Genomic DNA, 27238 nt, shown 5'->3' with positions numbered 1-27238 from the left:
GTGTCATCTCTGAGCTACCCACAATGAAAGGTGATGTCTGGGGCCCAGGTGTGTTGAGGTCCCCATGTCTGGGCTATGGGTGCTGAGTGGGACTTACTTGTCCATCCATTTTCTATATTCCAGCACTGGGAAACTTGGGTTTATCCATCTTGATAACAGGTCATTTAAATTCCACTTGGCAAGAACCCCAAATGGAAGAAAGGCCATGAAACCACAGGCTAGCCCTTGTTCTCAAAAGAATCTTTAGCTTAGGTGGTTCTGTAAAAGAGGAATCACATTGTTGAAAACTCATCACAGGTCAGGTGAAGTGGCTTATACTTATAATCCCAGCCTATTGGGAGACTAAGGCAAGAGGATCCCGTAAGGCCAGAAGTTCAAGACCAGCCTGGGCAACACAGTGAAACCTCATCTCTACGAAAAATTAGAAAATGAGCTGGGTGTGGTAGCACAGTCCTATAGTCCCAGCTACTCTGCAGGCTGAAGTGGGAGGAGGAAAGTAGAAGCTGCAAAAGTGGAAGCTGCAGTGAGCTCTGATCTCACCACTGCACTCCAGCCTGGGTGACAGAGTGAGACCCTGTCCACACACACACACACACACACACACACTTTCATCTCAGTCTGCACAGCCTTGACTAGTGAAAAGGGTTTTCTGGTTACAGAAGAGGTATGCTCTTTTTTAGGACAGGGAGGGACCAGCAAGCTTGTTCACAGCCTTTTCCTCATACTCTGCTTAGTTTTCCAAGAACCTTTATGTGGAAAGGGAGTCCCTGAAGAAAGGACCTAAATCATCAGGTTACTAAAGGATAAATATGCCTCCTTTGTCAATTAATAAATGGAACGCCTGCCTTAAAAACCAGAGTTCTGCTAGGATGAATCACTCCCTACGACCCCGAGCTATGCAGCGAATGTAAAAACCTGGAGTTTGGGGACCTACAATATTGAAGGCCACATTGCAGATATGGAGACCTTACCAAAGTACAGCCTTTCCACAAGGAACTACCAAACACCAGCTGGCTGTCTCCATGGGGCACCGCTGTATCTCTGGCTCTCATTTCCCCAGGAGATGCTCTATTCCAGCGTTCTCTTACATTTTGTATCCCGCACAGTTCCTGGCATAAGGACTCACAACAAAGCAAGCTGCTGAGTTAATGGTGATCTACTGCAGATCCAACTTGAGATTCCAGCAGGGCGATTTGTGTTTGAGAAATTAAAGGGACCCAGCCTGGCACTGGCCAGCTTAGCAGTCTGAAGACATAAGCTGCTCAAACTGACTACAGTGCCTCTGATTTTCTGAGTCTGCCCTTGCTCTTAGGGCTCTTTGGATGAAATTAATTTCTCCTTGTTGAAGAAATGGCTTGCTAGAATATAAAAAATATAAAGAAGAAAAAATATTAAAATAAATTTTTCTCCTAAAGAGCACTCAAAAGCACACTCCCACTAATGGTGGATCTATTTATCTCTCTTGCTTTTTTTTTTTTTTTTTTTTCCTGAGATAGGGTCTCACTCTGTCACTCAGACTGGAGTGCAGTGGCGAGATCACCACTTACTGCAGCTTTCAACTCCTGGGCTCCAGCTATCCTCCCACTTCAGCCTCCCGAGTAGCTGGGATTACAGGTGCATGCCACCATGCCTGGCTAATTTTTAAATTTTTTGTAGAGAGGGGGTCTCGCTATGTGGCTCAGACTGGTCTTGAACTCCTGGGTCAAACTAATCCTTCTGCCTTGGCGTCCCAAAGTGCTGGGATTATAGGCTTTAGCCACTGCGCCCAGTCTATTTATCTTTCTACAACTCATATATTAAATCTTCCTCCTTAAATCACCTCATACCCACCCATCTGCAGGAACAGCAAACACAGGTCTCAGAGGGTCAGGCAACCTACGTGAGGGAAGGAGGCCGGAGTAATGTGGGAGACCGGGGGAAACTGTAGCAAACTGCAAGGTATTCACTTCAACAGTTCTTCAACACTGTGATGGTCAAACCAAACACAGAAACAGGAAGCCCAGTTCAGTTGCCAGCAGCCAACGTGGGATATTTAATCTACATGCTACAGGGCAAACTTCTTAGGATAAATGACCTGGTCTCCACCAACCTGCTCTTCAAGTCCAGCCGCTCCTGCCCAAGTCCCTACACTTTACTGACATGACCCACATTCACAGTACTCTCCTGAAACTTTGCTTGTTCACTCTTTTTTTCCCCAACGAATATTTCTTTTTTCTTTTTCTTTTTTTTTACTTTTTTTGAGACAGAGTCCCCCTAAGTCACACAGGCTGAGGTACGGCGAGGTGATTATGGCTCACTACAGCTTCCATCAACTGGGCTCAAGTGATTCTCCCACCTCAGCCTCCCAAGTAGTTGGGATTACAGCCATGTAACACCACACCTGGCTAAGTTTATTAGTTTTTCTTTTTCTTTTTTTTTTTTCAGACGGAGTCTTGCTCTGTCGCCCAGGCTGAATGGAGTGCAGTGGCATGATCTCGGCTCACTGCAACCTCTGCCTCCTGAGTTCAAGCAATTCTCTTTCCTCGGCCTCCCGAGTAGCTTGAATTACAGGTGTGTGTCACCATGCCCGACTAATTTTTGTATTTTCAGTAGAGATGGGGTTTCACCATGTTGGCCAGGCTGGTCTTGAACTCCTGACCTCAGGTGATCTGCAGACCGTGGCCTCCCAAAGTGCTGGGATTACAGGCGTGAGCCACCACGCCTGGCCAGCTTATTATTTTTTCTACAGACAGGGTCTCACTATGTTTCCCAGGCTGGCCCTGAATTCCTGGGCACAAGCAATCCTCTGGCCCCCATCTCCCAAAGCAACGGGATTACAGGCTTGAACCAACACATCAGTCCCTAACAAACACTTACTGAGCACCTACTATATACCAGGCACTATAATAGGTGCCCAGGAAACAGCAGTGAACAAGGTGTAAGAGTTTCTGCCCTTGGCCAGGAGCAGTGGCTCACACCTGTAATCCCAGCACTTTGGGAGGCCGAGGCAGGCGAATCACCTGAGGTCAGAAGTTTGTGACCAGCCTTACTAACAGGGTGAAACCCCGTCTCCACTAAAAGTACAGAAATTAGTGGGGCATGGTTGTGCATGCCTGTAATCCGTTACTTAGGAGGCTGAGGCAGGAGAATCGCTTGAACCTGGGAGGCAGAGGTTGCAGTGAGCTGAGGTCACGGTACTGCACTCCAGCCTGGGTAACAAGAGTGAAACTCCGTCTCAAAAAAAAAAAGAAAAAAGAGAAGAAAAAGAGTTTCTGCCCTCATGTAGCTTATAGGGTAGCAGGAAATTGATATAGTTTGAATGTTTGTCTCCTCCAAATCTCATATTGAAATTGAATCCCTAATGTTGGAGGTGGTGCCTGGTGGGAGGTGTGAGTCGTGGGGGCAGATCCCTCATGAATGGCTTGGTGCCCTCCCCAAGGTAATGAGTGAGTTCTCTCTCTACTAGTTCACATGAGAGCTGGTTGTTTAAAGAGCCTGGCACCTCTTCCTCTCTCCGTTGCTCCTTCTTCTCAACAAGTGACATGCCGGCTCCTCCTTCACCTTCCGCCATGAGTGGAAGCCTCCTGAGGTCCTCACCAGCGGATGCTGGTACTATGCTTTTGTTTTTCTGAGACAGGGTCTCACTCTGACACTCAGGCTAGAGAGCAGTGGTGTAATTATGGCTCACTGCAACCCTGACATCCTGGGATAAAGAGATATTTTTACCTTAGGCTCCCAAGTAGCTGAAACCACAGGTATGCATCAATGCACTATCACGCCTGGCTATTTTTTTATTTTTACTAGAGACAAGATCTCACCATGTTTCCCAGGCTGGTTTCAAACTTCTGGGCTCAAGCAATCCTCCTGCCTCAGCATCCCAAAGTGCCGGGATTACAGGTGTGGGCCACTGTGCCCAGCCTGGCACCATGCTACTTGTATAGTCTGCAGGACTGTGAGCCAAATAAACCTTTTTACTTTATAAACTACCCAGCCTGAGGTATTTCCTTACAGCAATGCAAAATGGACTAATTTAGGAATCGTATGCCAGCACTTACCAGACTGTGATGAGCACATGACAATAGTACAGACTGGGACTGAAACGTTCCCCAGGGGCTTCTTGTTGCATCATAGAGAGTGGGGTGAGACATCTCGGCTAAGGCTAAAGATGAGTAAAGATGAGAGTGAAAGAGTGATGATGGAGGTAGGGAGAGGGTTTCCTGAAGAAGGACCAGTAAAGTCCCCCAAGGAAACTGACATTCCGTGTGGCTGGAGGGTAGGGATATGGGGAGGGTGGTGCAGGATAAAACTGGGAAGATGAGTGGATGCCAGCTCCTACCAGGCCCTGTGGCCAAATTAGTTTGGACTTTATCTTAAAGGCAATGGGCAGTCACCATCAAGTTTTAATCAAGGACTATTCTGACCCAAATTTGCCTTTTAGGAGAATTCTTCTGGCTTCAGTGAACAGGCTGAAGTGAGCAAGCCTATAGAAGTCAGGAAGACAATTGGAGGTCCTCACAATAAACCAGTGTAAAAGAGAACAGGGCCGGGCATGGTGGCTCCTGCTTATAATCTCAAAACTTCAGAAGTCCAAGGTGGGTGGATGGCTTGAGCCCAGGAGTTTGAGACCAGCCTGAGCAATGCAGTGAAACCACATCTCTAAAAAAAACCACAAAAATTAGCCGGCCATGGTGGCTCATCCCTGTGGTCTCATCCCACCTCCCCTGGAGGCTGAGGCAGAAGGATAGCTTGAGCCTGGGAGGTTGAGACTGCAGTGAGCCAAGATCACACCACTGTGCTCCAGCCTGGGCAACACAGGGAGACTGTCTCAAAAGAAAAAAAAAAAAAGATCCCATTCTTCACTTATTAGTGCCCTAACATTCTCTTGAGAACCTTGGTGACACAGTGAATTCAACTGATTCAACTGTCATTGTAATTCGGCAACCCACACATTTAAGTTTGTGTTTGACTTCCAATGATATCAGCCCCGTGGATACAAGAAATAAGAAATTCTGTTTGGGCTATCGTGGATCTTAGACCACGGCTTATGCTGAGAGGTAAAGACTTGAGCTTTTTGTTTTTCCCTCTGTAAGTGCTCAAGTGCAGCAGTCCTCAGTTTTTGAGGGACAAGGGACTAGTTTTGTGTAAGACAGTTTTTCCACAGACTCGGGGCAGCAAAGGTCAGTTTTTGGATATATCAAGCACATTACATTTATTGTGCACTTTATTATTATTTCATTGTAGCATATAACAAAATAATTATATAACTCACCATAATGTAGAATGAGTGGGAGGCCTTAGCTTGTTTTTCTGCAACTAGATGGTCCCATGTGGGGGTGATGGGAGACAGTGACAGATCATCAGGCATTAGATTCTCCTAAGGACAGAGCAAGGTAGATCCCTTGCATGCACAGTTCACTACACGGTTCGTGCTCACATGAGAATCTGATGTTGCCGCTGATCTGACAGGAGGCAGAGATCAGGTGGTAATGTGGGGAGTGGCAGTAAATACAGATGAAGCTTCGCTCACCCACCCTCTGCTCACCTCCTGCTGTGTGGCCCAGTACAGGCCTGTGACCCAGGGATTAGGGGCCTCTGCTCAAGTGAGCAGATCACACCACTGTGCTCCAGCCTGGGCAACACAGGCTGGAGAATCCAAAAGGATTCTTCCCACACCAGTCTTCATAGTGGTCAAGTGCAGCAGCCACTTAGCTCCCAAGGCATATGCCTTAGCTGGCATTTCATCACAATCAACAGTAAGTGGTAGCTTGAGTCATTATGAGGTCACTTCCTGGAAATCACCAGCATCCCATTTCCCATTGGCAAGGAGCTCAGCGTTGCCCCTTGGATAACCAAATCTATGCCCAAATCCCAGTTGTGTGGGTCTATCTCCCAGGACCCTTCCTAGCATCAATTCTGTATTTGTCAGAGTCCAAACAGGAGACATAAACCACTCAAATGTGTAAAGTGTCAAATTTAAAATTAAAAAAAAAAAACTAATTATGACAGGGCAAAGGCATAATGACAGATTGGCTACCAAAAAAGGAACTCTAGAGAATATAGGACTAGCAGAGGCCAGGCATGGTGGCACATATTTTACATAGTGTCATTGTTCACCTTGTTCAAATCTTTATAGGTTCAGGCTCAGGTCTCTGTGGTTGCGCAGTGTGTCTTTTTACCAAAAGGAACACCTCATGCACTTTACAAGGATCTCCTTCAGGAAAGGATGGCACCTCGTGTAGAGGAGAGATCTCTGATCCTCTCATCTTTTCCAAAAGGAGAAAAGTAAAGGTTTGAATGTATTTTTAATTCTTGGCATTTCAGAACAGAAATAATCTGGTATTAAGTTGCTAAAAGATGCCTACAAGCTTTCATAGGAGAAACATCTAATTCATAACCAAGAGTTTATGTTATTAAGTAAACTTTCCCTTAACAGGATCAATGAATGAAACGTTTAAATACTCGCTCTCGTCCCTATTTAGTCAGCTGGTATACTCTCTGTGAGGTATACTCTTAGTCATCTGGTATACTCTCTGTGAGGTATACTCTTAGTCATCTGGTATCCTCTCTCTGAGTATGCCAGATGATTAAATGGAAATTACTGCACCACTAAACACCAGTACTGCAAACTATTTAAAAAATTGACACCTAGGACATAAAGAATGATCCTAGGCCAGGTGCGGTGGCTCATGCCTGTAATCGTAGCACTTTGGGAGGCTAAGGTGGCAGATTGCCTGAGCTCATGAGTTCGAGACCAGCTTGGGCAACATGGTGAATTCCCGTCTCTACTAAAATACAAAAAAATAGCTGGACGTGGCAGCGTGCACCTGCAGTCCCAGCTACTCAGGAGGCTGAGGTGGGAGAATTGCTTGAACCTGGGAGGCAGAGGCTGCAGCAAGCTGAGATCATGCCACTGCACTCCAGCCTGGGGGACAGAGCAAGACTTCCATCTCCAAAAAAAAAAAAGAAAAAAGAAAAAAAAGAATGATCCTAACGCAGTTATTTCCTTTTGCATTTATGAGGAGATGGAAGAAATACCCATATTTGAGGGTTGGTTGGGAACTGTCTTTGGTACTGTATAACGTATTTCAATACTGTGAACATGAAAAGATGAGAACCCTGCAGACCCTGTGGGAATGGAGAGAAGGAAGTACATTAGAGGGTGTTGTAGGAAATACTTTCATTCCAGGCACTGCTGTTTAAACTACCCAACTTTCTTTCCTTAAAAGAATAGAAAAAACAAAGAGGACAAAAGGCAAAGAAACATTCCACATGACCCTCTGCACCCTTATTTTTTGTAATAGAGGAAAAGCATTTTAGGGATTTTCTTGAGTGCAGTTTATGATGTGATCCATGTTATTTATTTTTTGTTAATCATTTTCAAAATTTCAATTAAAAACATTCAGAAATTTAGCTTTATCAAAGGCAGCTGTTCATATGTACAACTAGTTTGGTTACCTTCATCTGTATAAACACATAGCTAGTGAATTGACATAACTATTACACTGGAGAATCAACAGAAACATGCCAAGGACTGGCCCTTACCTTCCACAGTGACCTCAATGTCAGGAAGCTTTTCATTACTCTCAGGGCTTCATGGTTTTTTTGGGGACTGCAAAGCTATAAAATAAGCACAGAATTACTTTAGTCTATTGTAGGAAAAAAATACAGAAGGAGATGCCTTATAAGGGCAGAGTATTAAAATTCATTCAGTTTGGCTCTTTTCAAAGAAACCTGTGGCTGGGCGCGGTGGCTCATGCCTGTAATCCCAGCACTTTGGGAGGCCGAGGCGGGTGGATCACAAGGTCAGGAGTTTTGAGACCAGCCTGGCGAAAATGGTGAAACCTCGTCTCTACTTAAAAAAAAAAAAAAAATACAAAAAATTGACTGGGCATGGTGGCACACACCTGTAGCCCCAGCTACTTGGGAGACTGATGCAGGAGAATTGCTTGAATCCGGGAGGCGGAGGTTGCAGTGAGCCAACATTGCGCCACTGCACTCCAGCCTGGTTGACAGAGCGAGACTGTCTCAAGAAAAAAAAAAAAAAAGAAACCTGCAGAATTAAACTTGTAGTGTAATCCTCCACAGGGGGCTCAACAAAGCCATGGAAACATGAATGAAGTGGGATTGCAAATGTGACACTTCCAATAAAATGTTTTTTTAAAGAAAAAGAGGTCCATTAAATAAAACACCTTCAAAAGCCAAGAAACTAACTGCAAGTCCCACAAAGATAGTGGCCAATGATTCTGTGTGATTTAAGGAATGCTGAGAAAGGATGTCTTAATGCAGTGAAATATAATATGAAGTACAGGTAATCTTCTACCTTTAGTGTTTATTTTGTTAGCCATTCCAGGAGGCAAGTAGAAAATAACTACTTCAGGTCTAGAAAACCAAGAAATGTTACAGTAGTCAGTACAATGGTGGTCTCACAGCAAGTAAAATGGTTGTGATATGACCAGGGTTTTTTCCTAAAGGTGTTCACAGAGTCATCCTGTAATGTCACAATAATTCCTATCATTGTGGATGAAAATCTTGACTTTTCCTTCCCACGACTGGCAAGTAACTGAATGAATAGTAAATTACTTCTTTCATGAAAAAGAAAATTAACACTAGTGTACTTTCTTCAGCCACTAAAATTCTGCAGAAACACAGATATAATAAAAAAATCATCAGGCCGGGCACAGTGACTCACACCTGTAGTCCCAACACTTTGGGAGGCTGAGGCGGGTGGGTCGCCTGAGGTCAGAAGTTTGAGACCAGCCTGACCAACTTGGTAAAACCCCGTCTCTACAAAAAATACAAAAACTAGCAGGGCATGGTGGCGCATGCCTGTAATCCCAGCTGCTCGGGAGGCTGAGGCAGAAGAATCACTTGAATCTGGGAGGCGGAGGTTGCACTGAGTAAAGATCGCGCCATTGCACTCCAGCCGGGGCAAGAAGAGTGAAACTTTGTCTCAGAAAAAAAAAGGAAGGAAACTCAATCGTCAATATTTAGTCCCCAACAAGACTGACCCAGGAATAACAAAGCAAATAAAACCCAGCAGATTAAATGTCATTCAAGTACTTAGGCATAGTGCAAGCCACCACAGTGTGTCTGAACATCGTGGAGGCAGGGGTCACTATTCTTGTACTGATGAAGACGACTGAGTATGGGATGCGGGGTCAATGGAGAGTGCCAGGACTGCAGCTCAGAGCCAGACTTTTCATCAAGGACTTACAGCCACACTTGTCACCTCTAGCTAGAAAAACATTTTAGTAGAAATGTCATTTTATTGTTTTAATTCCAGAAATGACTACAGTGGCAAATAGAACTTACTTTTTTATTGTTGTTGTTGTTGTTGTTGAGGCAGAGTCTCACTCTGTCACCCAGGCTGGAGTGCTGTGGTGTGATCTCAGCTCACTGCAGCCTCTGCCTCCCAGGTTCAAGTGATTCTCCTGTTTCAGCCTCCCAAATAGCTGGGTTTCCAGGTACCTGCCACCACGCCCAGCTAATTCTTTGTATTTTTAACAGATATGGGGTTTCACCATGTTTGCCAGGCTGGTCTCAAACTCCTGACCTCAGGTGATCTGCCTGCCTCAGCCTCCCAAATTGCTGGGATTACAGATGTGAGCCACCACGTCCCGCCTAGAATTTACTTTTTAACAACAAACTTGATTTTATTACTCCCACGAAGGATCCTTTCAAGTCATGGAATTCCAAACCAGGTAGGGCTTCGGAAGGGAATCCTGTCTGGCAAGCCTTCTATATACAGGAAATTGGAGTTTGATTCAAACACAGGATATGGTACTTTTACTGCCTCGGCGAGTCCAACAGCTTGAGCTGAAAGTGCAAGAGAACATAATTTGTAGAAGATAAAATTTGACACAGACATTCTTTTATTTGTATCTGCATTCTCAAGTACATTATGGACAAGTTCCCTACAATCAAGCAATATCCACTTCATATTGAAGGCATTTTACTTAGGATATTCGGCAAATCTGAAGAATAAGCCTAAAAAATAAGTACTTTTAGGAGGAACATTTTAACACTTTCAATCAAAAGGAGAGTTATGTTATTAGTCAAAATGACCTCTGTGCTCTAAGCAGAAATGACCGAAATCCACTCCATACAGCAGTGGCCCCTGGCAGCCTTTGCATTCTCATCAAGAGGCAGGGTAGCTGTTCAAAGACAGGTGGTGTCTATGATGCAACTAAGCAGCACTCAGTAAGTTCCAGTCATCAGACACAGAGTAGTCGGGATTCCTGATAAGGGACAGGAAACATCAGCACCAGGTATTGAGATAATAAACAGGAATGCCCCAGGAATGCTGCGAGCACTCCCCATTCATTACTTCCTTCTCCATGACAGATACACCCAATCAACTCAAACACACTTTCTTGCTGAGCCTGCTCAGAATCGTTCAAGACAGCACTCCAGGAAACCTCTGTCAACAAATCTAAGTATTTGCCACACGTGTTAGCCAGATTTGAAGTACAGACAGCGGAATGACACTTATCCCAACGGCTCCCTTCCTCTCCCATCCTGACACATGAGAAAGCTGAAACCAAGAGAAATGAAGTTGCCTGCTTAGTTTCAATAGCAAGTGTAGTAGTAGAAATAAACCAAAGCCCGGTTTCTGGGACCTTCCTTTTTTAGGTCCTGAACTTCTATAATTCATTCAGACACAACCCTTCATTGACATGTTATTAAATTAAAGACATACTGCAGGGGAAGGACGATGAGTCCCTTCATGTTCATATGAAAGAGCAAGACTATCTCCAAAAAATAAAAAATACCAAAATGTTTCAATTAAAAAAAAAAAGCTTGATGGTCTTTGGCAGTGTTTAAATAGAAAAGAAGAGTATCACTTTCAAATAAGCTGACACTTTCTGAACATATAATAACCAGGGTCACAGAATCAGAGGCCAGTGAGAAGATTAAAAAGTACCCCTGTGAGCCCCAGTGATACATACACCACCAGGAAGATTTCCTGTTCCTGTCGCTCCAACGAATCCACAGCAACATAATGTCGGCAAGTGACACGATCTGCCTCTCCTACCTCCAGGCAGCCACGGGGAAAGTGGACAGCAAAGGGACCATTCCCTGTGTCACTGATAAGTGAGGCTCAATGGGAAACATGAAGCATGAGGGGCACCCAAAGGTAGGTGACAAGTTCAGTGTCTCCCCTTTGTCTTCCTGCTTCATGTATTGTCTGCATCTTCTGCTCTTTTCATGATAAGGAAGGAAGCAGCAATAGCAATAGCATGTCTAAATGTGGGACTACCCATCGGGTATCATGGAACTTAGTATAGAAGTTTATACGACCCTGGGAGCTTTCAGACCTGGTCTCCTAACACGTACATCTAAGTTTTCTAAGGTTCTTGACCAGGCAGTAAGACTGTGAGCCCCCAGGAGTTTACATAGGTTTTCTAGGGTCTTCACACAGCTAACCACAGTCGTGGCAACTCCTTCATTTCCTTTTTAAACAAGTGTTTTCCCAATTGTTCCCTTAAAATTGGGCAGTTTAAGTTGGGCACGGTGGCTCACGCCTGTAATCTCAGCACTTTGGGAGGCGGAGGTGGGCAGATTACTTGAGGTCATGAGTTTGAGACCAGACTGGCCAACATGGTAAAACCCCGTCTCTACTAAAAAATACAAAAATTAGCTGGGCGTGATGGTGGATGCCTGCAATCCCAGCTGCTCGGGAGGCTGAGGCACGAGAATCCCTTGAACCCAGAAGGCAGATGTTGCAGTGAGCCAAGATTGTGCCACTGTACTCTAGCCTGGGCGACAGAACAAGACTCCATCTGAAAAAAAAAAAAAAAAATTGGGCAGTTTAGAGACTCTGATATAGGAAGTGAGTGTGCACAATGATTAGTGGCAATAAGCTAATAAGCATCATTAACTAGGCTATGGTGGTTTTTTAAAATTGTGATTGGCTGGGCGAGGTGGCTCATGCCTGTAATCTTAGCACTTTGGGAGGCCAAGGCGGGCAGGTCACCTGAGGTCGGGAGTTTAAGAACAGCCTGACCAACATGGAGAAAGCCCGTCTCTAGTAAAAATACAAAATTAGTCAGGTGTGGTGGCACATGCCTGTAATTCCAGCTACTCGGAAGGCTGAGGCAGGAGAATCCTTTGAACCCAGGAGGTGGAGATTGCAGTGAGCCAAGATTGCACCATTTCACCCCAGCCAGGGCAACAAGAGTGAAACTCCATCTTTAAAGAAAAAAAAAATTGATACCCAGCAGATGGTGAGGCATCCACAATGTGACCAGGTGCCAAGGATATCCCTAAGGGTGGAACTACAGTGAAGTCTCCTGAATTTCCTACCTTGAGCCCCTTCCCTGGCCCACCCCCTACCCATATAACCACATACTCACTCTTCTTTCCTAAACACAAATTGAGGGACACTCAAAGCAAAAGCAAGCACTGTACTCACTTCTTAACTGACCCATCCCCTCCTCCATCCCCAACACATAGGAAGAACTTATGTTAGCCTTGAAAATAAGAAACACTTACCATCCCACAGTTATTTTTCCAGGCTGCCTTTTTTAACCACTCACTTGGTAGAAACTGTTATTCTCCAGGCCAGCAGCTATTTGTAAAACTGGTCTGCCTCCCTATTTTCACACCAAAGACACTAATCATTTAGTAGAAAGGGGAGTATTCTAAATCAGACAATTAGCAAATCACCTAGAATTTCCAACCCCTCCACAGAGACACACAAGCAAGAGAATTAACCCAATTTGTTGTCTATAATAAACAGGATGTGCTACCCACCACTGAGCCCCAGAGCTTGTTACTAGATGACTAATCCCTAACAGTAATGGCTACAATGGCCCAGTTCCCTATTTTATTGCTGTGTGCAGAAATTTGAAAGGCACTCCTCTCCCACACTCATCTTCCCTTATATACTTTTGCACATCAATCCATTAAGAATCTGAAGTGTAATTTATCTTATTCACTATTATCCTGTTAAGTTGCTCTATAGCTGCCATGGGAGTAATTGCAGTGATCAGTGATTCAGACTTCTTGAGCAAAGGGCCTTAAGTAGGTTTCACTATTAAAATTTCCAAAGGTTTTATTATTGAAATAAACCTGAGAGAGAGCAGTATGCCTCCATGGGGCAGTCATACTAATGATTCTTGAGTTACGAAAAGATGTCAGACTCATCATCAATGTTGTGCTTGTGAGTACGAGTAACTGGGAATTTATCAACCAATAAAACTAACTGGGATTCTAAGAATGAAGAATAATAATCTCATTTTAAGTAGCATATGCAGTGCTGTGCAACCCTTTAAAAAGCTGACTTTGGCTGGGCGCGGTGACTCACACCTATAATCCCAATAGTTTGGGAGACCGAGGCAGGCGGATCACCTGAGGTCAGGAGATCGAGACTATCCTGGCCAACACAGTGAAACCCTGTCTCTACTAAAAATACAAAAAATTAGCCGGGTGTGATGGCACATGACTGTAATCCCAGCTACTCAGGAGGCCGAGGCAGGAGAATCACTTGAACCCAGGAGGCAGAGGTTGCGGTGAGCCGAGATCACGCCACTGCACTCCAGCCTGGGCAGCAAGAGCCAAACTTTCTCTCAAAAAAAAAATAAAAATAAAAAAGCTGCCTTTGACCGGGCACAGTGGCTCAGGCCTGTAATCACCAGCATTTTGGGAGGCCAAGGAGGGTGGCTCACCTGAGGTCAGAAGTTCGAGACCATCCTGACCAACATGGCGAAACCTTATCTCTACTAAAAATACAAAAATTAGCCGGGCATGCTGGTGCATGCCTGTAATCCCAGCTACTCAGGAGGCTGAGGTGGAAGAATTGCTTGAACCCAGGAAGCAGAGGTTGCAGTGAGCCGAGATCGTGCCACTGCACTCCAGCATGGGCAACAGAGCAAGACTCCGTCTCAAAAAAAAAAAAGCTGCCTTTGCTTACTGAAGTATTGCTTGTAAGAGCAAATACTGGAAACAACTGAAGTGCACATGTATAAGGAACTGATTCAATAAAGTAGGAGGCAGCCATTCACACAATGCAATACTATGCAGCTCTGATTTAAGAATGAGAAAGCTTTCTCTGTACCAAGAAGGAAAGATCCCCAAGACATACTGTTAAGGGCAAAACAGTACAGAACAGGTTATATGAGCTACCTTTTGTGTAAAAGAGTATGAGGAGGTAAGAACTTACGTTCATATTTGCTTTTATTTACATCAACACTGGACGGATATACAAGGAACTATTAAGAGTGACATATGATAAGGTGGAGAAGTTCTACACGGTGCACCAGACAGGGCTGGAAATATTAAACATCTCAACATATGCCTTTCAAAATAACTTCATATTTTTAATTTACCTTTACTACCTATTTGTTTGGGTCAGGGCTCCATTTCCTCCACTTTGGGACCAGGTAATCAGGCTTCAGACTACCTACCTCTGCCTGTCAGAAGTCACTAACCTCATGAAAGGAATAATTTAGGTTAAAGGAGGAGCAAAGCTATTACTCAACTGTTTCCTTAGAACAGGAAAAACTGGGCCGGACATGGTGGTTCACACCTGTAATCCCAGAACTTTGGGAGGCCGAGGCAGGCAGATCATGAGGTCAGGAGATCGAGACCAGCCTGGGCAACATAATGAAACCCTGTCTGTACTAGAAATACAAAATTAGGGCCAGGCATGGTGGCTAATGCCTGTAATCCCAGCACTTTGGGAGACTGAGGGGGAGGGATGATGAGGTCAGAAGATCGAGACCATCCTAGCTAACACGTTGAAACTCTGTCTCTATTAAAAATACAAAAAAATTAGCCAGACATGGTGACAGGGACCTGTAGTCCCAGCTACTCAGGAGGCTGAGGCAGGAGAATGGCGTGAACCCAGGAGGCGGAGCTTACAGTGAGCCAAGGTAGTGCCACTGCACTCCAGCCTGGGTGACAGAGCGAGACTCCGTCTCAAAAAAAAAAAAAAGAAAGAAATACAAAATTAGACAGGCATGGTGTCACGGGCCTGTAATCCCAGCTACCCAGTAGGCTGAGGCAGAAGAATGGCTGAAATCCAGGTGGCAGAGGTTGCAGAGAGTTGAGATCGTGCCACTGCACTTCATCCTGGGCAACAGAGCGAGACTCCGTCTCAAAAAAAAAAAAACAAAAAAATAAAAAACAAAGAAAAACTGATAAAACATGTGGGCCCCTAAAATTTGAACATTTAAATGCAAGACTGGGTTAAAATATCTTTAAAACATATAAAAAAATACACAAACAGCAGAGGTGTGAGAATATGCTAAAAAATATATAAGGGGAGTGAAAGAGCAAGATAGTGGTCCTCCTTCCCTGCTCTCTTTATAGTTTGATTTCATCCTTGGCTTTTCATAATGGAAAGAGGGTAGATATGCATCGAGGTCTAGGATTACAACTATAGGTGTTTATTTGTTTCTTTGTTGAGATAGAGTCTCACTCTGTCACCCAGGCTGGAATGCAGTGGTGCAGTCTCGGCTCACTGCAACCTCCGCCTCCCGGGCTTAAGCGATTCTCCTGCCACAGCCTCCCCAGTATTACAGGCACCCGCCACCATGCCTAGCTAATTTTTGTATTTTTTGTAGAGACAGGATTTCACCATGTTGGCCAGGCTAGTCTCCCCTAACCTCAAGTGATCTGCCTGCCTCGGCCTCCCAAAGCACTGGGATTACAAGCATGAGCCACTGTGCCTGGCCTGGATTGCAACTATTTTAAGACCACATTCAGCACAAGTGCTTTTTTTTTTTTTTTTTTTTTTAAATTTTTGAGACAGAGTCCCACTCTGTCATGTAGGCTGAGTGCAATGGCATGATCTCGGCTCAATGCAACCTCCACCTCCCGGTTCAAGCGATTCTCCTGCCTCAGCCTCCCAAGTAGTTGGAACTACAGGACCCGCCACAACTCCTGGCTAATTTTTTGTATTTTTAGTAGAGATGGGGTTTCACCATGTTGGCCAGGCTGGTCTCCAACTCCTGACCTCAGGTGATCCGCCCACCTCAGCCTCCCAAAGTGCTGGGGTGGCATGGGCCACCGCACCTGGCCACAAGTGCTATTTTATTAAATACTTCTGTGGTCCCCCTTCCCCAGACAAAAAGAACAAAGGAAAAAAGAAAGGGGAAGCCATTATTCAGGGCCGGTAAAGGGTTTATCTAGCTTTGTGGTGTAAAAGAACCTGTAATACTTAATAAATTTAATAATACTTAATATTTAATAAATTTAATAAATGTATTAATATTTAACAATATTTAATGGATTCAATAAATTTATTAATATTTAGCAATATTTAATAAAATCAATCCACTGTCTAGCCCTTACGTCAAAACACCAAGGACAACTAGGCCCTCCTACCTCCTCGTAGCTTCAACTAGATAAATGCAAACATGTTGGCTCACGCCTGTAATCCCAGCACTTTTTCTTTTTTTTTTTTTTGAGTTGGAGTCTCACTCTGTCACCCAGGCTGGAGTGCAGTGGTGTAATCCCAGTTCACTGCAACCTCCGCCTCCAGGTTCAAGCAATTCTCCTGCCTCAATCTCCTGAGTAGCTGGAACTGCAGACACATGCCGACACGCCTGGCTAATTTTTTGTATTTTTAGTAGAGACAGGGTTTCACCATGTTGCCCAGGCTGGTGTCGAACTCTGAACTCAAGTGATCCACCTGCCTTGGCCTCCCAAAGTGGTGGGATTATAGGCATGAGCCACAGTATTTGGCAATCCCAGCCCTTTGGAAAGCCAAGGTAAGAAGATCACTTGAGTCCAGGAGTTCGAGACCAGCCTGGACAACATGGGGGAGACACTGTCTCTACAAAAAAATAAAAATAAAAAATTAGCTGGGCTTGGTGGCATATACTTGTGATCCCACACTTACTTGGGAGGCTGAGGTGGGAGGATCACTTGAGCCTAGAGGGTTGAGGCTGCAGTGAGCTACAATTGGGCCACTCGACTCCAGCCCAGAAAACAGGATGAGACCTTGTCTCTTAAAAAGATAGGCCAGGCATGGTGGCTCACGCCTGTAATCCCAGCACTTTGGGAGGCCGAGGCGGGCGGATCACGACCATCCTGGCTAACACAGTGAAACCCCATCTCTACTAAAAATACAAAAAATTAGCCAGGCATGGTGGCGGGCATCTGTAGTCCCAGCTACTCGGGAGGCTGAGGCAGGAGAATAGCATGAACCTGGGAGGTGGAGCTTGCGGTGAGCTGAGATCGCAACACTGCACTCCAGTCTGGGTGACAGAGCAAGATTCCATCTCAAAAAAAATAAATAAATAAAATAAAATAAAAAGATAAATGCAAATCTGAATCACCTACAGAGTTAAAAGGCCACAAATGTTCCAATGTTAGCTGGGAGTCTAGGAGGGAAGAAGCCTCCACGTCTGCCCCAGTCAACCCAACTAAGAGAAAGAGGTTGGCAGCCAGAGGAACAGGTAAGGCAAGCCTTCATTTGAGACCATCAGCTTCTGCAGAAAAAACATTCCATGGTCATGGGATGACCTGACTGACTGATGCAAACTGTCCATACAGCTAGTTTATCTTTGCCTCCTCTCTAGAGCCAAAATGTATTAGAAATGAATGCCATATGAGACCTATCCCTGCCCTCCTCACCATACACGCTTTTTAGGAGAGCCCACACTAGCTGATGACTCTGGAATTCTGGTTACCATGATTCTGGATATGATGCCGCTCAGCTCTGTCTTTCCAACTACCTTTTAGACATCTCTACCTGGATGTCCTGAGCATCGTGTGTCCAAAGGTGAATTCCTTCTCTCTGGCAACGTGTGTTCTCTGTATCTCCACTTTCCCTGTCTCAATAAATGGCACTGCCAGGCACCAAAGATACCTGAACCAGAAACCTGAAGGGCATCCTACAGTCCTCCTTCTGCCCTACTACTATTTCTATTCACCGTGTCAACAATAAGCTGTCCTGATATTTTATCTCCTAAATATCTCTCAAAACCTCATTTCCCTTTCATATTCACTGGCACTCCCTATTCAGCATCTCATCACTCATTCAACAGTATTTAATGAGTATAAAGCATTTATTCTGTTTTTAAACAGAATAAAAACAGTGTGATCTTTGTTTTCTGGTGGCTCAACAATTACTTATTTTTTTCTTTCTTTCTTTCCTTTTTTTTTTTTTCCTGAGATGGAGTGTTGCTCTGTTGCCCAGGCTGGAGTACAGTGGCGTCATCTCAGCTCACTGCAACTTCCGCCTCCCAGGTTCATGCCATTCTCCTGCCTCAGCCTCCCAAGTAGCTGGGATTACAGCTACGCACCACCACACCTGGTTAATTTTTGTATTTTTAGTAAAGACGGGATTTCACCATGGTGGCCAGGCTGGTCTCGAATTGCTGACCTCGTGATCCACCCACCTCACCCTCCCAAAGTGTTAGGATTACAGGCGTGAGCCATGTCTCTTATCATTCATTCCCTAAACCATACCTCCTCAAAATTTAAATTAGATCATTTAATTCAGGGGTCAGTACACTTTTTCTATACAAACCAGATAGTAAATATTTTAGGCTTCTGGGCCATATGTGCTCTGTTGAAACTACTCAAGTCTGCTCTTGTAACATTAAAAACAGCCATGGACAATATGTACATCCACGGGTGATACTGTGTTCCAATGTGGTTTAGTCATAAAAATAGGCACCAGGCCAGATTTGACCCATGGGCCGCAGTTTGCCAACACCTGATTTAATCACAATGCTTCTTACTCCATTGGAATTAATCCAGAATCCTTTCCATGGCCTAGAAGGTGCTCCATCCTCATCTGAGTATTACTTGCTCCTCCAGGCTCCACTATGCTCCAGCCACCCTGACCATCTTTATGGTGCTTAAACACCGTGCCAAGTCCGTTCACATCTCAGGTCTCTGCACTTGATGTCCTACCCATCACAAACCACTCTTGCCCAGATCTTCTTTGAGCTGCCTCACCTCAAATGTCACCTCCTCAGAGAGGTCTTCACTGCCCACCCCAATAGGTCAGTACCCATCCCAATGCTCAAACATTCTAACTCCCATAGCTCTATTTATTTTCATCAAATTACTTACCACCATCTGAAAAAATATAATTTGTGGCATGTATATAGTCTGCTTCCCCACCAGCATACCACCACTAGAACAGAAGCTCCCCGAGAACACAGACTGTCTTACTCATTCTCCCCCAAGTTCCCAGCACCTAGATCTGTGCCTGGCACTTAGCAGGGGCTCAAAAAATATCTGTTATCTAAACTGTTATTGCCTCTAGTCTCACTCCCTCCAACTCACTGGTATCCTCACTACCACTAGTGATCTTTCAAAAATACAAATGGGGCCAAATACGGTGGCTCACGCCTGTAATCACAGCACCTTGGGAGACTGAAGTGAGAGGATCACGTGAACCCAGGAGGCTGCAGTGAGCCATGATCACACCACTGCACCCCAGCCTGGGATAGAGGGAGACCCTGTCTCAAAAAAAAAAAAAAAATTGTACTGTGTGGTGGTGCACACCTATAGACCCTACTACTTGAGTGGCTGAGGCAAGAGGATCACTGAGCCCAGAAGTCTGAGGTTACAATGAGCTATGATCGCACCACTGCATTCAAGCCTGGGCAACAGAACAAGACTCTGTCTCAAAAACTAGAAAAAGTGGGCTAGTAACAGTGACTCATGCCTGTAATCCCAACACTCTGGGAGGCCGAGGTGGATGGATCACCTGACATCAGGAGTTCAAGACCAGCCTGGCCAGCATGGTGAATCCTCATCTCTACCAAAAATACAAAAATTAGCTAGGTGTGGTGGCGCATGCCTGTAATCCCAGATACTCAGGAGGCTGAGACAGGAGAATCACTTGAACTCGGGAGGCAGAGTTTACAGTAAGCTGAGATCCTGTCACTGCACTCCAGCCTGGGAGCCTGGGTGACACAGCGAGACTCCATCTCAAAAGAAAAAATAAAATACAAATGAATCATTGAATCATGTCACTCTCCTGCTTAAAGTATTTCCATGACTCCCCACTGGCTTTAAGATACAAATGCAAATTATGTGGCAAGATCACTACAGTTCTTATCGCACCTTCCCACACTCTCCCAGTAGTAGACTGTGAGCTCTAAGTGGCAAGGACCAACTCCTATTTATCTTTTTATCTCAAGTGGTCAGCACAGTACCAGGAACACTGTTGGTGTTCCATAAATGGAGAATGAAATCAATCAACATTAGTACAACAACTAGCACAATGCACAAATCTAATGCAGTAACTCAGTAAGTACCCAATTTAAAAGCAATGAAGCAAGATTTTGCACAACTCTTTCCTTTCTTTTTTTTCCCCCACCGAGGCACAGTCTTGCTCTGTTGCCCAGGCTGGAGTACAGTGGCATGATCTCCACTCACTGAAACCTCCACCTCCTGGATTCAAGCAATTCTCCTGCCTCAGCCTCCCGAGCAGCTGGGATTATAGGCAAGCACCACCACATCTGGCTAATTTTTGCATTTTTAGTACAGATGGGGTTTCACCATGCTGGCAAGGCTGGTCTCGAACTCCCGACCTCGTGATCCACCTGCCTCAGCCTCCCAAAGTGCTGGGATTACAGGTGTGAGCCACCACACCCGGCCTCTTTCTTTTCTTTGGAAGTTACTTGGGTGGGGGCTATGTTTATAACTCTGAATCTGACTTTGGATTTTGTCACCAAGATTTTACCTGGCAGGCAGTCACTCACTACTTTCCATAAGAATGGAGGGGCCGGGCACAGTGGCTCACACCTGTAATCCCAGCACTTGGGGAGGCCCAGGCGGGTGGATCACGAGGTCAGGAGATCGAGACCATCCTGGCTAACACAGTGAAACATCGTGAAACATCGTCTCTACTAAAAATATAAAAAATTAGCTGGGCGTGGTGGCAGACGCCTGTAGTCCCAGCTACTGTGGAGGCTGAGCCAGGAGAATGGCGTGAACCCGGGAGGCAGAGGTTGCAGTGAGCCGAGATCGCGCCATGCACTCCAGCCTGGGTGACAGAACGAGACTCTGTCTCAAAAAAAAAAAAAAAAAAAGAATGGAGGGAGGAGGCAGGGAGAGAAGTCATGCAAATCTATCATGCTGTTTCACACTGATCGACTTGTAAAAGGGTTAGGAAAGGAGACCTAACATGCAGCCTAAAATGCAACTTAGGGATTCTCCACAGATTCCAAGTGTCTACATTCTCCTTGTCATCTATTAGCAAAGAGAACACAATGCTGGCTGTTTCGCTGTATAAAATAATCTAAGAGATTCAGGAAATTTCTTCAGAATGGTCTCACCAATAGAATGGGAATTGCTACTTTTGGAAGAATTTCCATTAGCCCTTTGAAATCCTTCAACATTCATTAAGGCCAAAGAGTTCTCACCTAATTTAATCTGATGGGTATGTGAACAGAGTCTTTCTAGGGAATACAGACTCCCAAATTGTTCAGCTGGGAAGTAAGGAGGGAAGCTATTACTCAAAATCAAAGGGAAATGAAAAGAGGCCAACCTAGAATGTCATTATTCTTTCTTGGGTTGGGGAAATGGGTTCCAGAGTCACTCTGTGACCTTTATTACATGACCTTCTTATTAGCATCTAAAAGCTACCAGTGTTGAATGCAGCCAGCCAGGTTCTCTTCTAATGTAATAAAATCTGCTTCCGCAAAGCTTATGTGGAGCCATCTCCAGACTCCAGAAATAATAGGCTATAAATTACTGGATCTCCCGTTTGATATAATGAAGTATAAGCACAGTCCTGAATGACCCCTCTACATACTACTCTGAGTGGCTTGAAGTGAATTTGACACAAGAACTAGAGTGAGCACAAAGCAGAGCTAGATCCAGGATTAATGCACTTGAGCCCACTCCTCACTACTCAACTATAAGCCCAGTTCCAGAACCCAAGAAGTGGGTGGGAAACAAGGCTCCTGGCTTTTTCCCTAGTGTCTACATCTCTTTCACATTTCTTATCTCCTTGCAAAGAAACTAAACAGGTTCAACTAGAATAATTAAATGATTAAACCCTATACAGAGAATCTCCAGAGATTCACAAAACTTCACTCAAGATTGTTACACAGACAACCCTGACGATGACTTGATGCACCAGTGATCTACAATATTTGGGATCATTCCAAATTCCCATCAAGGATCCACCTGTATCAACATGGGAGCCAAGGACCAACCATTCAAATGGGCCCTGCTGCCAAACCTTTTTTATAATGCCATCTCTTCATATTGTTCCATTTAACAAAACTGCTGCCCATCATCTATCCTTAAGTCCCTTTGCCAATCAATGGTACAGAGCCAGAGTATGCTCCTCCCTAGCAGGAAATCAACAGGATGACCTGCTAAACAGCATTCAGAAAATGCTGAGACCCATGAATTACAATAGGAAAGAAAAGACAGAGAATTAGTCAGCCAGGTACATGCTGTGCCAAAAAAATGCACTACAACCCCCACCCAATTCTGCCTAATCCTAGCTGGGATGATAGCAACCTGATGGACAGGCCTATAAGATCTCAAACTAAAACAGGAACTTCTGAACTGGGTTCTTTAGAACCCAGGAAGCAGCAGTAAATCATTAAAGAACAGATAAGATCTTGATGAGGTGAGGGAGGGTTTCAGATAAATGGAATGCTGGTAGAACACAGGGCCCAAAGGAGCAAAAGTTAACTAAGCCCAGGTAGAACCTTGTTTACTGAAGTATTAGGCAACTAATACTCTACAAGGTAACTTGTTTATTAGAGTATTAGAATAGGGGCAACTATTCTAACTGGAGAAATTGGCTCCAGTGAGGGTGGGTTGGCAATCCAAGGTACGACATGCATAGGGCTGGCAAAATTCAGGGTGACTGGAGCAAAAGCTTCAGAACTAGAAAGACCGCATCTGGGGTAGAGCACAAAACTCTCAGGAGATGAGTCTTTGTAAGAGTGAGGCAGAACTACTTGGCACTTTTAGGAGATCTGCTGATGCCCAGCAAGAGCATACTGGCTGTAAGAAGGGATGCAGGCGAGGAGGTTCACAAAAGATTCAGTCCAAGAGCCCAAACTGTGTTCTCTACTAAAAGGAATCAAGGCCCCCTAGAGAAATGGCTGACTCCACGCATAGTGCAGTATACAGATCCTGGAACATCTTTTTTGTCAGAAAGCAAGGAAGCCATCAAAGTCCAACAGGATCATATCAAGAAGACATGAGAGTCAACTTGAAGGGATAATTATTAACCTAGATGAGACAATGTAAGCAGTAAGCATCCAAAAAATTAATAAATAATGACTGCAATGGCCTGAAATACATCAAATGCAAACAATAATCTATGAGTTCATGACGATATTTAGAAAAAAAAAAACTATTGGTCACTAAAGTGTATAAGTTACTAGGTCACTGACTCATTATTTTGAAAAGTGACTTAAAATGGGAGGTGGGGTGGAGAATTAGGTATTTATCCAGTTTTTCCTGTACAAACATAAATGTTTAGGGAGACTGAAACAGATGAAACAAGTCTGGCAAAATGGAGACAACTGCTTAATCTGGGGGTTGGGTACATGGAGGTTCATTTATTTCTTTTGGGTATATTCGAACCCCCTCCAAAAAAAGCACAAGACAGAATGTGAGCTAAGCAGCTTAGGGTTTAGGCAAGGTTTCTGCCTACAAGAGACACTAAGATATGAGCGGTAGTTTTAGCCCTGATGGGCTGAGCCAACTGGAGATATATAGGGAGGTACTAAATTGCAGTGGTATCATGTTGCCCAGCAGTTCATCTAGAATTCTACATCCTAGGTCTGCTTGGTAGCAGGTTTCCTAGGTGGTGGATCTGAGGCGATCTATCTATAGAACTTCCTGTGCAGTCATAATTGGCTCGGAAACTACAAAAGGGCTTGCTCTTGAAAATGGAGCCTGTCTTTGTCCATTTCATGCTACTATAAAAGAATGCCACACACTGCATAATTTGGAAGGGAGGGGAGAGGAGGGGAGGGGAAAGGAGGGGAGAGGAGGGGAGGGGAAGGGAGGGGAGGGAAGGTGAGGGGAGGGAAGGGAGGAGGTAAAGGGAGGGAGGGAGGGGAAGGGAGGGAGGGAGGGAGGAAGGGAGGGAGGGAAAGGGGAGGGAAAAAGGAAAAGGGAAGGGGATGGGAAGGGGAAGAGAAAAAAAAGGGAGGGGCAAAAGGAAGGGGAAGGGAAGGAGAACAGGAATGGAAGGGAAAAAAGGGAAGAGAAGGGAAGGGGAAAGGAAGGGAAGGGGAAGAAAAAGGGAAGGGAAAGGGAAGGGAAGGGAAGAGGAAGGGAAGGGGAAGAGAAGGGGAAGGGAAGAAAAGGGGAAAAGGAAGGGGAAGGGGAAGGGCAGGGAAGGGGAAGGGGAAGGGCAGGAAAGGGGAAGGGGAAGAGAAGGGGAAGGGAAGAAAAGGGGAAGGGAAAGGGAAGGGAAGGGGAATGGAAGAGAAAAAATATATTTCTTACAGTTCTGGAGGCTAGGAAGTCCAAGTTTGAGGGGCCTGCATCTGGTGAGGGTCTTTTTGCTGCATCTTCCCATGGCAGAAGGCAGAAGGACAAGAGAGTGCGAGAAAGCAAGAGGGCAAGAGGGGCTGAACCCTCTTTTACAATAAGCCCACTCTTGTGTTACTAATCTATTACCACAATAACAACTTTAATTCATTCATGAGGGCTGTCTTATTAGGCCCCACATCTCAACTGTTGCATTGAGGATTGAGTTTCCAGCACATAAACTTTGGGGGACACATTTAAACCATAGCAGAGCCTTTATGTAAATTCAACAAAGAGGAGATTGGAAAATCAAAGACATGAGAAAGACAGCAAGGGTGAGCAGAGAAGTATGTGCAGGTTAAGGGAAAAAGTCACAATGAATCCTCTAGTGCAGACTACTTTATCAAAAGCACCTAAAAAAGATCTCATTAACTCCCCGAACTCACCTCCACCCACATCTAAAGAGCCACACACAGCACCACCAAAGGCAGCACAATGAGAACTGCATTCTCCTCAACAGATGAGCTGTGAGTATCCAGACAGACACCCGACCTCAACAGCTCCAGAACAGCCCCAAGACAGCTCCTCCCTAACCACCACTCAAGTAACCAGCTGAAAAAGTATTCAGAAAACCTGCATCCTGACACATCACTACCAAACAACTTAAACAGCAAAGAACAACCCATTTAAACAGCAATGCCAGCTGCCAGGAAAAGTAGGGAAAATAAGTAGAGGAAAAGCAGACTCCTTGAGGTCCGCCAAGACCCAGTCTCTCAGCATCAGCATTTTCCAATGTAGAATCCATACACCCCTGGGGCCTGCGGAGCTCCACGAGGGATGTTGTCCTCAAACATAAATGAGCAGGCAAGCTGGCCAGAAAACCACTCAGGGTATTACTCTTTAAAATGTCTTTATAGACTCAAACAGGAATGAGACTACAGGATATGTGTATTCCCAACAGATTCTGAGAATGATGTCACTATCCCTTTCAAGATGTGTTTAACACTTTGCGGTCACTTATAGTCCTGCCACTGAGTGCCAGTGCTTTCTAATTTGAACTCATTCCAGCTCACGCTGACCCTAGCTCCCTGGAACTGGTTACCATTAGCCAAGACTATCATCCATCCTTCCAAAGAGTCCTAAAAACAGCTCTTCACCTACTCATCCAAGACAAGTGAAAATGTGTGCCAAAGAAATGGGGAAAAAAGATTCAGAGAGAGAATACAATTAACATACTACCAAGAGAGCAAAAAGTGAAGGGAGAGGAAAAACTAGGAAAATCATGTGTGGGCTCACACCTATTTCCAAAGCTGGGCTAATATCCTTTTGCTTGTGTCTAAATGAGGCACCAACTTTAAACTGCTACTAGAAAAAAAAAAAAAAAAAGAGAGAAAGAAAGAGAGAAAGAAAGAAGCAGGCCTAGGCCAGGCCCAATGGCTCATGCCTGTAATCCCAGCACTTCGGGAGGCCGAGGCGGGTGGATCACCCAAGGTCAGGAGTTGGAGACCAGCCTGGCCAACATGGTGAAACATCATCTCTACTAAAAATTTTTTAAAAATAGCCAGACATGGTGGTGCATGCCTGTAATCTCAGCTACTTGGGAAGCTGAGGTAGAATTGCTTGAACCCGGTAGGCGGAGGTTACAGTGAGCCGAGGTAGTGGCACTGCACTCCAGCCTGGGCAACAAGAGTGAAACTTCATTTCAAAAAAAAAAAAGTAGGCCCAAATCTTAAAGTAAAACTTATTGTCTAACAAGAGTTGGTGAGAATTCCATTCCCTGGTTACTTACCCCATAGGCTGAAGAGCTGCCTCTGCCTCTAAGGATCAGGGCATTCTGTGTTTGATGGCAGAACCTATGTTCGAATGCAGCACAATCCCTGACAAGTGAGAAGAACATCAGGGTGAGTTATCCTGACCTTAAGATTGCTTCTCTAGCTCTTTCATTTAAAAAAATATATAAGAACCAAGAAGGAGATCCCCTCTTGCCACCTCAGTTCTTTGAACTCAGCTACTCAAGGTCCATTTTGTCAAGATCAAGGGCTCCCATGAGTGACTGTGAGGCAGATATGATCACTCAGAGGGCAAAAGGTAACCTTATAAAACCTGAAGACGTGAAAGGAGAACGTAGCTGCTGCTCAGAAACTCCACTAGCCCATCTTGAAAAGAAATCATCTACAAACAGTAATTCCCAGTTTCCAATTCTAGGCCTTATAGTTTTGTTGAGTCCCTAAACTTTTGTTTTTTTGTTTTTTTGTTTTGTTTTGTTTGTTTTTGGAGACAGAGTCTTGCTCTATCCCCCAGGCTAGAGTGTAGTGATGCAATCTCGGCTCACTGCAACCTCCACCTCCTGGGTTCAAGCGATTCTCATGCCTCAGCCTCCCAAGTAGTTGGGATTACAGGTACACATCACCATACTCAGATGATTTTTGCATTTTTAGTAGAGATGGGGTTTCTACATGTTGGCCAGACTGGTCTTGAACTCCTGACCTCAGGTGATCCACCTGACTCAGCCTCCCAAAGGGATTACAGGCATGAGCCACCACATCTGGCCTTCTGCTCTTTCTTATTTTGCCCACCTAATGTAAGAAAACTAAGCTAAAATAAATTTTGTAACCAAACCAAAAGGAAGCTCTCTAGGAGGTATGGCTACTATACTCAGAGACCTGAACTATCCTTGACCTAAAAATGGCTATCTGGAAGTCAGCATCCTCAGAGTACATTTCAGATGCAAACTAGAACACATCAGTGTAAACTAAGAAAGTCCAGAGCCTTTGCTCGAGTAAACCTAGATGCAGCAAACCCATGGGCTTCATGCATGATTGGTATT

General features: G+C 44.7%; 1 long non-coding RNA gene across 1 annotated transcript in view; it reads right to left on the bottom strand.

The window, feature by feature from the left end:
• LOC107975847 (uncharacterized) overlaps window positions 1–27238 on the bottom strand; it is a 52515-nt gene that overhangs the window by 7664 nt on the left and 17613 nt on the right. Inside the window, exons 6-12 of the long non-coding RNA XR_010158473.1 lie at window positions 26201–26288; window positions 9292–9795; window positions 7522–7596; window positions 6094–6242; window positions 5249–5438; window positions 4035–4138; window positions 98–258 (exon numbers count right to left, since the gene is read on the bottom strand). This is a non-coding gene — a long non-coding RNA (uncharacterized LOC107975847). The remainder of the gene's footprint in view (window positions 1–97; window positions 259–4034; window positions 4139–5248; window positions 5439–6093; window positions 6243–7521; window positions 7597–9291; window positions 9796–26200; window positions 26289–27238) is intronic.

This window comes from Pan troglodytes, chromosome 6 (genome assembly GCF_028858775.2).
Source record: "Pan troglodytes isolate AG18354 chromosome 6, NHGRI_mPanTro3-v2.0_pri, whole genome shotgun sequence".
NCBI classification, from domain to species: Eukaryota; Metazoa; Chordata; class Mammalia; order Primates; family Hominidae; genus Pan; species Pan troglodytes.
The sequence above is the reverse complement of the archived record's forward strand: the minus strand, read 5'-3'. Positions and strand labels throughout refer to the sequence as shown.